Source organism: Tupaia chinensis, unplaced genomic scaffold, assembly GCF_000334495.1.
Source record: "Tupaia chinensis unplaced genomic scaffold, TupChi_1.0 Scaffold144171_1, whole genome shotgun sequence".
NCBI classification, from domain to species: Eukaryota; Metazoa; Chordata; class Mammalia; order Scandentia; family Tupaiidae; genus Tupaia; species Tupaia belangeri.
The window spans coordinates 854,413-863,372 of NW_006204027.1; the positions used below are offsets into that span (position 1 = coordinate 854,413).

The 8,960-nt window shown below is 52.6% G+C and overlaps 1 protein-coding gene and 1 long non-coding RNA gene across 4 annotated transcripts in view; one reads left to right on the forward strand and one right to left on the reverse strand.

Annotated features, from left to right (window-relative positions):
• Positions 1-5,926: 5,926 nt before the first annotated feature.
• The window catches only part of LOC102470575 (uncharacterized), a 50,557-nt gene continuing 47,523 nt past the window's right edge, over positions 5,927-8,960 (reverse strand). For both annotated transcript variants that reach the window (XR_001369585.2, XR_001369584.2), the window contains exon 4: positions 5,927-7,124. This is a non-coding gene — a long non-coding RNA (uncharacterized LOC102470575). The remainder of the gene's footprint in view (positions 7,125-8,960) is intronic.
• Positions 7,503-8,960, forward strand: part of SP2 (Sp2 transcription factor) — a 41,721-nt gene continuing 40,263 nt past the window's right edge. For both annotated transcript variants that reach the window (XM_006166100.3, XM_027767312.1), the window contains exon 1: positions 7,503-7,753. The gene's annotated coding sequence lies outside the window, so the exon portion shown is untranslated. The remainder of the gene's footprint in view (positions 7,754-8,960) is intronic.

An 8,960-nucleotide genomic window follows, 5' to 3' on the forward strand; every position in this document is an offset into this window, starting at 1 on the left:
CATTAAACTGGGAATTGGAGAACTGGGTTTTGCCACCCACTCCATTGAATCCCAAGAGTCATCCATGACTGTCCCCTTTACCTTTTGTTTTAATTTGCCATAGGACATGTGACTCCCCAGAGAGAGACATGGAGAGAGAGAAAAAGTGAGAAATCACCCCCCTGGGAGGATGGCCATACTGCAATTCCTTCTCTTCCATTCTCCTCTAGGGATTTTGGGTATGCACGCACACACATCTGGTGTGTTTTCCAAGTCGCTAAGTCAGGGACTCGAACTGTGGGATCCAGCCACCTCCTCCACCATGCCACTCGCCGGCCTTGGGTTCATTTCCACCCAGGAACCCGGCACAATCACTGGGCTGCCTGCCCTGCCTCTGACTGCACCTGGGGGCTTGGCAAACAGACAGCCACCTGTCGCAGGAGGCTCAGGTGGATGCTGGCAGGCAGTGGAGGCCAAGGGCCTCCCCACCAGAGACCCTCGGAAGGCCCTCCAGCACTGGAGGCTGAAAACACCATTCAGTCACAGGGTCCCAAATCAGCAGAGCCTCAGAGGCCTCAGGAAGAAGGAAGATGCCCCACTCAGCTATTTCCTTCTTAGAAACCCTTTCGCCTCCTTTCCCTGCCCCAACTCTGCAGTCTCTGAGGGTGGTGAGATGCTTATGGGAGGGGGTGGAGTTGGAGGAACGCTGCTTGGCCCCTAGGGGGGCAGCAGAGATTTATGGGACTGGATTTTTACAGGCTGGGGAGAGGCCCCAGGCAGGAGCTATGGAGCCCGACAGGAGCAACCGCATAAAACCTCCTGACATGAAAGTGGCAGCGGCAGTCCCCCAGGCCTGTGGGTGGTGAGAGATTTACAGCTCTTGCACAAGGCCTGCAGGGGCCGGGGAGCTGCAGGGACACTTCAGAGCCAGAATAACTCCCCACCAAGGCCTTCACCTTTCTCCTCTAGGAAAAAAATTACTCACCAATAGAACAGGTTGGTGCTGCCAGAAAGATGGCTATCACTGCTGGGACTCCGCCCAGCCGGAGACTAGATGGCTCCCTACTTCCTCCCCTCCCTGAGCCCTACTCTCTGCCCCCAGGGCAGTAGGGGTGCTTGGGGCAAGCAGCATGCAGGGGGCAGCTTCCAGAGGGGCCTCCCTCTGGAGAGAGTGGGGTGCATGCTGTTCCCAGACAAAGTGAGGGCAATGTGGCTTGAACCTATAACCAGTGGCCAGGGAGAGGTGGCTGGTGACTGAGTGACCGCTCCCCAGCCACCTGGCCAATTTTGGATTGGTCCCATTATTATTTATTTTTTTAAAGAGTTATGGGGTTGGGGAACAGCAGGTGGCATGGTAGTTAGGGCTGACTGCCATTTGAGACCTAGATCTGGCGGCTCCGCGTTCTCACTTTTCCTCTCACTCTCTGTCTCTCTCTCTCTGGTGAGTACATATGCCCTATAGCAAATTAAAATAATAATAATAAAACTAAATAAATAGTTCTTTTTAAATATAGAACTATTTATTTAGTTTTATTTATTTATTCATTCATTTTTTGGGGGGAGGAGAGGTTTTTGCTATAGGGCGTGTGTGCTCCCCAGACAGAGAAAGATAGAGAAAGTGAGAAATCACCCCTCCCCCAGAGGGGGCTGGCCACGCCACAATCCCTTCTCCATTCTCCTCTTGGGATCTTGGGCATGCACGTACATGCGCTTGGCGTGAGTTCAAGCCACAGAGTCTAGGACTTGAACTGAACCATGGTCAACTACATGGGAGTCCAGTGAATAGCCATTATGCCAACTGCTGGTTCCTCTTTTTTTTTTTTTTTTTTTTTTTTTAATTTGACCAGAGAGAGAGAGAGGGAAAATGAGAAAGCAAGCCACCAGATCCAGGATTTGAACCATGGTCAGCCATGCAGGAGTGTCCAGAGTCTTAACCACCACTTCACCTGCATGTCCTCAAATAAATAATTCTTTAATTAAAAAAAAAATTATGGGGCTAGCAGATGATGTAGTACTTACATTGCTGGACTCCCACATGGTCGACACATGATTCGAGTCCTGGACCTGGTGGCTTGAAACTCATGCCAGGTACATGTGGGTGCATGCCCAAGATCCCAGGAGGAGAATAGAGAAGGGATTGCAGCATGGCTGGCCTCCCTGCAGCGGGTGATTTCTCACTTTCTCTCTCATTCTCTCTCTCTCTCACCCCCACCCCAAGCACACACACCCTAAGGCAAAAACCTCTTAAAAAATAATTATTTATTTATTTATTATTGTTTAATTTGCTACAGGGCACACACACTCATGAGATAGAGAGAGAGAGAAAGTGAGAAAGCAAGCCATCAGGCCCGGGACTTGAACTGCAGTCAGCCATGTAGGAATTCAGCACTTCAACCACCATGCCACCTGCCAACTCCAGAGACCCACTATTAGGAGAATATTTTCAGAGCGTATACATAGGGTAGCAGTCTCACCTAAAGGGGGACAAAGATGGCAGAATAAGGACATCAGAAAGGACACAGAAAGCCCCTGATATTCAGTGGCCATCTCTCATTTCAGACCATGACCCAGGAGGCGGAGTTGGGAACCGCAGGAATGGAAGGTGTCAGGTCCCAGCCCCATCCCCGCAGCCATGGCCCCTGTGAACTAACTACCCATTTTCTCTTTGCCCAGTCCCCTGACTCCCTCCCACCTAAGGAATGCCTAGTGGCCTGTAGCCCTTGAGTCTACTGGGGGCAGCTCAGCTGTTTGAAGGGTGTATTTTCTTCTTCCAGACTCTGGATTCTGCACCCCATCACCCTTGTCCCCACCTGCCTGGAGAAGCCCTGAACCTCACTCAGCTGGGTGGGGGTGGGGTGCTCTGCTAACCACTTAAAAGGGCCAGGTATGCATCCCCAGAGAACAGGTGAGGATCCAGAGCCTTTGAACTGGGAGTGGGGCAAGGGTTTCTGCCAGAGATGGAGGTCCTGGGCCAGGGCTTGGGGTACCAGGGACAGGGTAGGAAAACAGCACCCAGAAAGGCCAGCCTCCTCCTCCTCCAGCCTGGCCTTGGCCTCCGCACCCCGTAGTCCAGCCTCCCAAGACCAGAGCTGGCACAGACAGTCAACTGAGTCATGTCTCAGGTGCCCAGCCAGGTGGGCACGGACTTGGACTTGCCCACTGCCAGGCCCCACCCTGAGTGGTCAGTCACCACTCCGCAGGGACAGGCCAGGGGAGCCTTGGGAGAGGACCTGGGCACTGTGGTAATCCAGGCCCTCAGGCTCCAGGTTGGCTGGGGAGGGCCCAGTGTGGGGAGAAGGGCCCAGGGGCAGCTGTCATTTCTCTCGCTGATTGACAGCTTGTGAAGGGAAGACCAGGGAAGCCAATGCTCCAGAAGGCAGTCAGGAAGCTGCCCGGGAAAGATGGCCGTGATCCCTTGGCCTGCTCCCTTGGCCAGCCCCGGACACCAGCGTCTGACTACAGGCTCAAGGAGTGGGCCGGGCTGGTCAGGACCTGCCTCCAGCCTGCCTTCTTCCCCGCCAGGTCGGGAAAATTACTCTCCTGGTACTGCTTTTTATTTTTTGAAGCTAGATCAAAGGTGGGACCCAGCTGGGAGCCCTAGTAAAATCTCAGCAATGTGGAGCCTTGGCGTTTCAGAGGTGAAACCAGGAGGGGTGGGGGAGGCCCCATCCCAGGCCCTGGCTGCAGGGGTCAGGGGCGAGGGAGACCGAGAGTCCAGAGTGGGGGTGGTGGGCGGGGGCCCGGCAGGAAGAACTGGAGACTTAAAGAGCCCAGGCTTGTCTGTGGTCACCTTGGCTGGCCGGCTGCTCTCTCCACACGGGGACCCGCCCTTGCAGGACTCAGTCCCAGGTCCAACCCACTTGGAAACTTCTCCCGGGGCTGGCATTCATATAAGCTGAATGGTACCCTGCTTCTACCTGGCTGTCTCCTCTGTCGCCTGCTCAGTATGTTACTTTCTGGAACTGAGAAACTCAGATAAACTTGCTTCCTCTTGCTGCAAAGAAAAGCACACTCCTACTTTCCGTGCCTGATGTCAGTCTAGGAAATGTAGCTTCCTACTTTTTATTATTTTATTATGTCTATGAGCGAGAGAGACAGAGAGACAACAGCCCCAACTAGATCACAGGTGTTCTCAAGGAAGTATCTGGATGCGAACCCAGAACCTTCCCACATGGATCGGTCTCACAGAGCATTGCATTTTAGCACTGCATCACTGTCCGGCCCCATATTCCTCTTTTTTTTTTTTTCCTTTAGAAAAAAAAAAAAAAAGAATCGTTTTATTTATGTATTCAGGTGGCGTGGTGGTTAATGCACTGGACTCCCTATGGCTGACCACGGTTCGAGTTCCAGACCTGGTGACTTGTTTCTCACTTTTGCTCTCTCTATCTCTGTCTCTGGTCAAATTTTAAATAATTCTTTTTAAGAAAGATTTATTTAACTTTATTTATGTATTTCAGTTTGACCAGCGAGGGAGAGAGTGAAAGAGAGGGAAAATGAGAAAGCAAGCTGCCGGGTCTGGATTCACACCGCAGTCGGCCATGTGGGAGTCCAGTGGCCTTAGCCACACACCCCCTGCCAGCCCTGCTCTCTCTCTTATACTTCCCCATGAAGACTTGAAACTGAAATGCAGTCACATGCCCCGGCACCTTTCTCTCTCTCACTCTTGGCGTCCTCAGCGTCTTGTGTGTGAGCCAGAGTTGCCACTTGGGCCCCTCCTCAGCCTTCTCCTCCCTGACTTGCCGTACCCAGCAGTGCAGTATGGAAGGGGTTAGCAGGGTCCTCCTCCCACCCGGGTTTTCAGGGCACACACTGTAACAGTATGTATTCTAGTACTGAGACGGCGACCCCCAGGGGCCCCACATTTCTTTCCTTGGAGTCCTGAGTTCTGAAGAGGCTTGCCTTCTGACTGGCATGCTGCCAGACAAGTTGTCCATCAGAACTGAGGCATTCCAGCCTCAGTTGTCCTCGTGATAACTGGGACAGCCCCCTGGATGCTCCAAATGACCAGCCATTGCTCCGGATGGGGCTCCTCTCAGATTCTGAGGTCCTTGGCGAGGCAGAGTCGGGATGGACCACAAGCGAGTGTGAGCATGTATGCGTGCGTGTGGGTGTGAACTCAGGTACACGTCGCCTGGGTCTGGGTGTAGAGGGAAGAGGGCTGTCACCGACGCACCATGTGACCATAGCCATCTCCGTCACCTGCTCAAGGCCTGGATTTCCCCTGGCCATAAAATACGGGGTTAATTGTCCCTCCTGGGAAAGCTAGGAGGGTTAATTGGGCCATGGCTCTGAAGTGTCTAGGAAAAGAGGGAGATCCATAACTATAGGGGCTCATTAGAGGGCATTTCATAGCCGTTTTGTGGGACCCATGTTATGATTAACGTGATCACTTTTGTGATCGCCACCATCGCCCACTTCCCGAGTCTCTGGCAGCTGCATCAGGGCCTCGGGAGGAGAAGGTGTGGTCCAGTTCACAGCATGAGGCAGGGCCCGGCTCCCAGCTAATGGCCTCCCTGAGACCCCATCCTGCAGGGTTCCAGGAAACCCTCAGGAGGCTGGTGTGGGGCTGAGGTGTGGCTTGGGAGGAGGGAAGGGAGTTGGGGAGCCAGAAAGGGTTGGAGACCCAGAAAGTATGGGGAGAGAGGAAGAGGGAGGCAGTGGGTACCCAGGGAAATTCCCAGTCCCCCTTTGTCCCTGGGGATGCTTCCAACCTGCTGTGCAAGGTCTGGACTTCTAGAAGCAGACTGGGCAGCCCTAGAGCTGTGGTCATTGGGGGCCAAGAGAGGGTCCTGGCCAGGGAGGAGCGAGCGCAGGGGAGAGGCTGAGGTGGAGAAAGGAGGCTGCTACCAGAAGTGAGAAGAGGAACGGTTTGGAAAAGTGACTTAAAGAGGCAAATGGCTTTTGAAAAGTATATATAATTATTTTATTTATTGTTCATATTTAGTTTGACCAGAGAAAGTGAAAAAGCAAGCTGCCAGGTCCAAGACTTAAACTGCAATCCTCCCCAAAATGGCTCTTTATGGAGTCTCTTTGTAGAGGCTAGAACGCATGCCGTCTCCAGATGAAGCAGTGCACAGACCTAGCAAACAGTAGGCACTCAATACGTGCCTGTTAGACTGCGTTGTCCTGCCGGCCCCCTCCCTGCAGAGTGGACCGCTTGCGGTGGCTTTGGAAATGCGCGGGCGCCCCCTGGTGGTGACTTTCAAAGGCATAAGTGCCTTCTGTTGTGATCGACTCTTCTAGGTGGACCCTGGCCTTTCTTCCTGAGGCTCCACAGACCCCAGTCCACGAGGAATGGGGATAGAAAGAACCAGGGGAGAAGGAAGAACCCTGTGGGGAAGGATGGGTAGAATGTCCTTGCTGGAAGGTTCCATGGCAGTTGGTGGGCAGCCATGGGAGGGGAGCCAGGGGAGTTGAAGAGTCAGGGCCTGGGTCAGGAGTAGTGGCTCTGGGCAGTGTGGGAATTGGGGTGGCTGCGTGTGCACCTGCAGTGCGGACTGGGAGTGGGTAGGGTAGAAGGTAGAAGGCAGATGCGTGTTACAGCCTCTGTCCCCTTTCCATGCTGACAGAAGACAAGAAACCCAGATCACTGTGGTCATAGATGGACTCCGGGCGAGAAACAGCCATGACTCACTCAAACTCGGTGTTCGTCCTATCAGTTCTTTCTCTGGGCCTGTGTATAGGAGCATCAGGGATGGCTTGAAAAGTCTGCAGCTTTGGTTTCTCCACTGGTGGAACACAAAGAGACAGAAAACAGAAAACCAGAGGAGGGGAGAGGGGGAAGGAGCCATCCCTTAGGCATCTTTAGAGGGCTAAGTTGGCTGTAGCTCTTCAAAGATGAACAGTAATAAGCTCGGGGCGGAGGTAGGAGGGAGGACAGAACCAGTCAAGGGCCGGCCTGCTGTCCTAGTTTCTGGACTCAGCACCAGCTGCACCACGCCGTTCACTGGAGGCTACAGAAGGAATCTGAAGCTATTTGAAGACGGAGCCTATGGTTCTACACCCACCCCTCCAGCTTCCTCAGCATCCTGGGGGAGAGACGCTCACACTGGTCCTGATGGTTGTGTGGGGGCATGTGCAGAAGAGGAGGCCAAGGAGCATGTCAGGAAGCAGGAAGATGAAGACGTGGAGTGAGGAAGCTGGGCCTGAAAGAGAAGGAGGTTAAGTCCACTAGAAGTGCTCCAAGGATACAGTCTAGTCAGTCAACAAACATTTACAGTGCACCTACTATAATCCAGTGTGGGTGGGAGGTGCAGTGACCCGCAAGACAAATGTGGGGCTTTCTTTTCTTCTTTTTGCTATAGGCCATGTGCACTCACCACCGAGAGAGATACAGAGAGAGAGAGAGAGAGAAAGGAAAAGTGAGAAATCACCCCCCCCCCAGAGGGGATGGCCATGCGGCAGTCCCTTCTCCAGTCTCATCTCAGGATTTTGGACTTGCACACACACAAGCTCAGCATGATTTTCAAACCACTGGGTCTGGGATTTGAACGATGCAGTTGGCCATACAGGATCTAGCAGCTTAACCTCCATGCCACCTGCTGGCCCCAAACACAGAGCTTTCAGTGGTGAGGAACAAGTAGCTTGGTCACTTAGAAATATGGAAAAAGTGACAACTTAGAGAAGGAAGAGCTGGAAAGCAGTTGGACGAAAGAAAAGAGGTACTTCTGCAAGAGCACCTGCCTCCAGGTGCACCAGGGAAGAGAGGCCACGGCAGACTGATGTTGAGGAAACACAGTCGGAACCACCGTCAGCTCTTGGAAGACTACAGCAGGTAGGGTGGAGAATGGGAGAAACTCAGAAAACGGAGGGACGACGGGGGGTGGGGGTGGACGCTACAGACCTGTCTTTGTTTTATAACTTGGGCAGCCCCATGCAAAGATATCTCTGGGTTAAGGAGTCCTTTTTGACTGTCTGTTGGAACTGCCTGAGCATCTTCTTATTCCTGACCCCAGAGATTATGATTTTCTGAGATAGAACCCAGACTTCAGAGGTTATTAAAAGCTTTCTTGGGCCCAGTAGGTGGCGTGGGGGCTAAGATATTAGACTTCCATATGGTTGACCATGGTTTGAGTCCCAGACCTGGCAGCTTGAAAAATCACACCAGGCACATCTGCGTGCGTGCCTAAAATCCCAGAAGGAGAATGGAGGAGAAGGGATTATGGCATGTCCATCCCCCTGGGGGGTGATTTCTCACTGTCCCTCTTACTGTCTCTCTCTCTCTGTCTTTCTCTGGTGAGAGCACACACCTACGGCAAAAACCTGAAAAAAAGAAAAAAAAAAGAAGAAAAAGAAAAACTCTTTAGTAGCCTTAATATGTGGCCAGGGAGGCAGCAGACATTCGAGGCTGGCCATCTGGCCTCCTCCCTCTCTGTGAAGGACAGAGCTATCTTGAAAACACAGATCTGTCTGAAGAAAGGTTGTGTCAGGGTCTGGGGGGCTGTGAATGAGGCTCAAAGACTCCAATGGTGGCCAGCATATGGTATGGTGGTTAAGGTACTAGATCCCATGTGGCTGACTCCATGGTTCAAGTCCAGACCTGGCAGCTTGAAAATCTTGAAAATCATGCCAGGCACGTGTGCATAACATGTCCAAAATCCCCAGAAGAGAACGGAGAAGGGATTGTGGTGTGGCCATCCCCTGGGGGATGATTTCTCATTTTCCCTCCCACTCTTCCCACTCTGTCTCTCTTTGGTAAGCATATGTACCCTACAGCAAAAAACAAAAACAAAACAAAACAAAACAAAAAAACCTGCTCCAATGGTCTTGACAAAAGCATAAGGGGTCTCTTTTCCTAAGAAAGTGCCCCCGTCCAGGATCAGCAGGTGGCGTAATGGCTATGTCCCTGGACTCCCATGTAGCCAACCGTGGTTTGAGTCCCAGACCCAGTGGCTTAAACTCACACGGGGCATGTGTGCATGCCCAAGATCCTGAGAGGAGAATGGAGGAGAAGGGATTGTAGCATGGCCATCCTCCCGGGG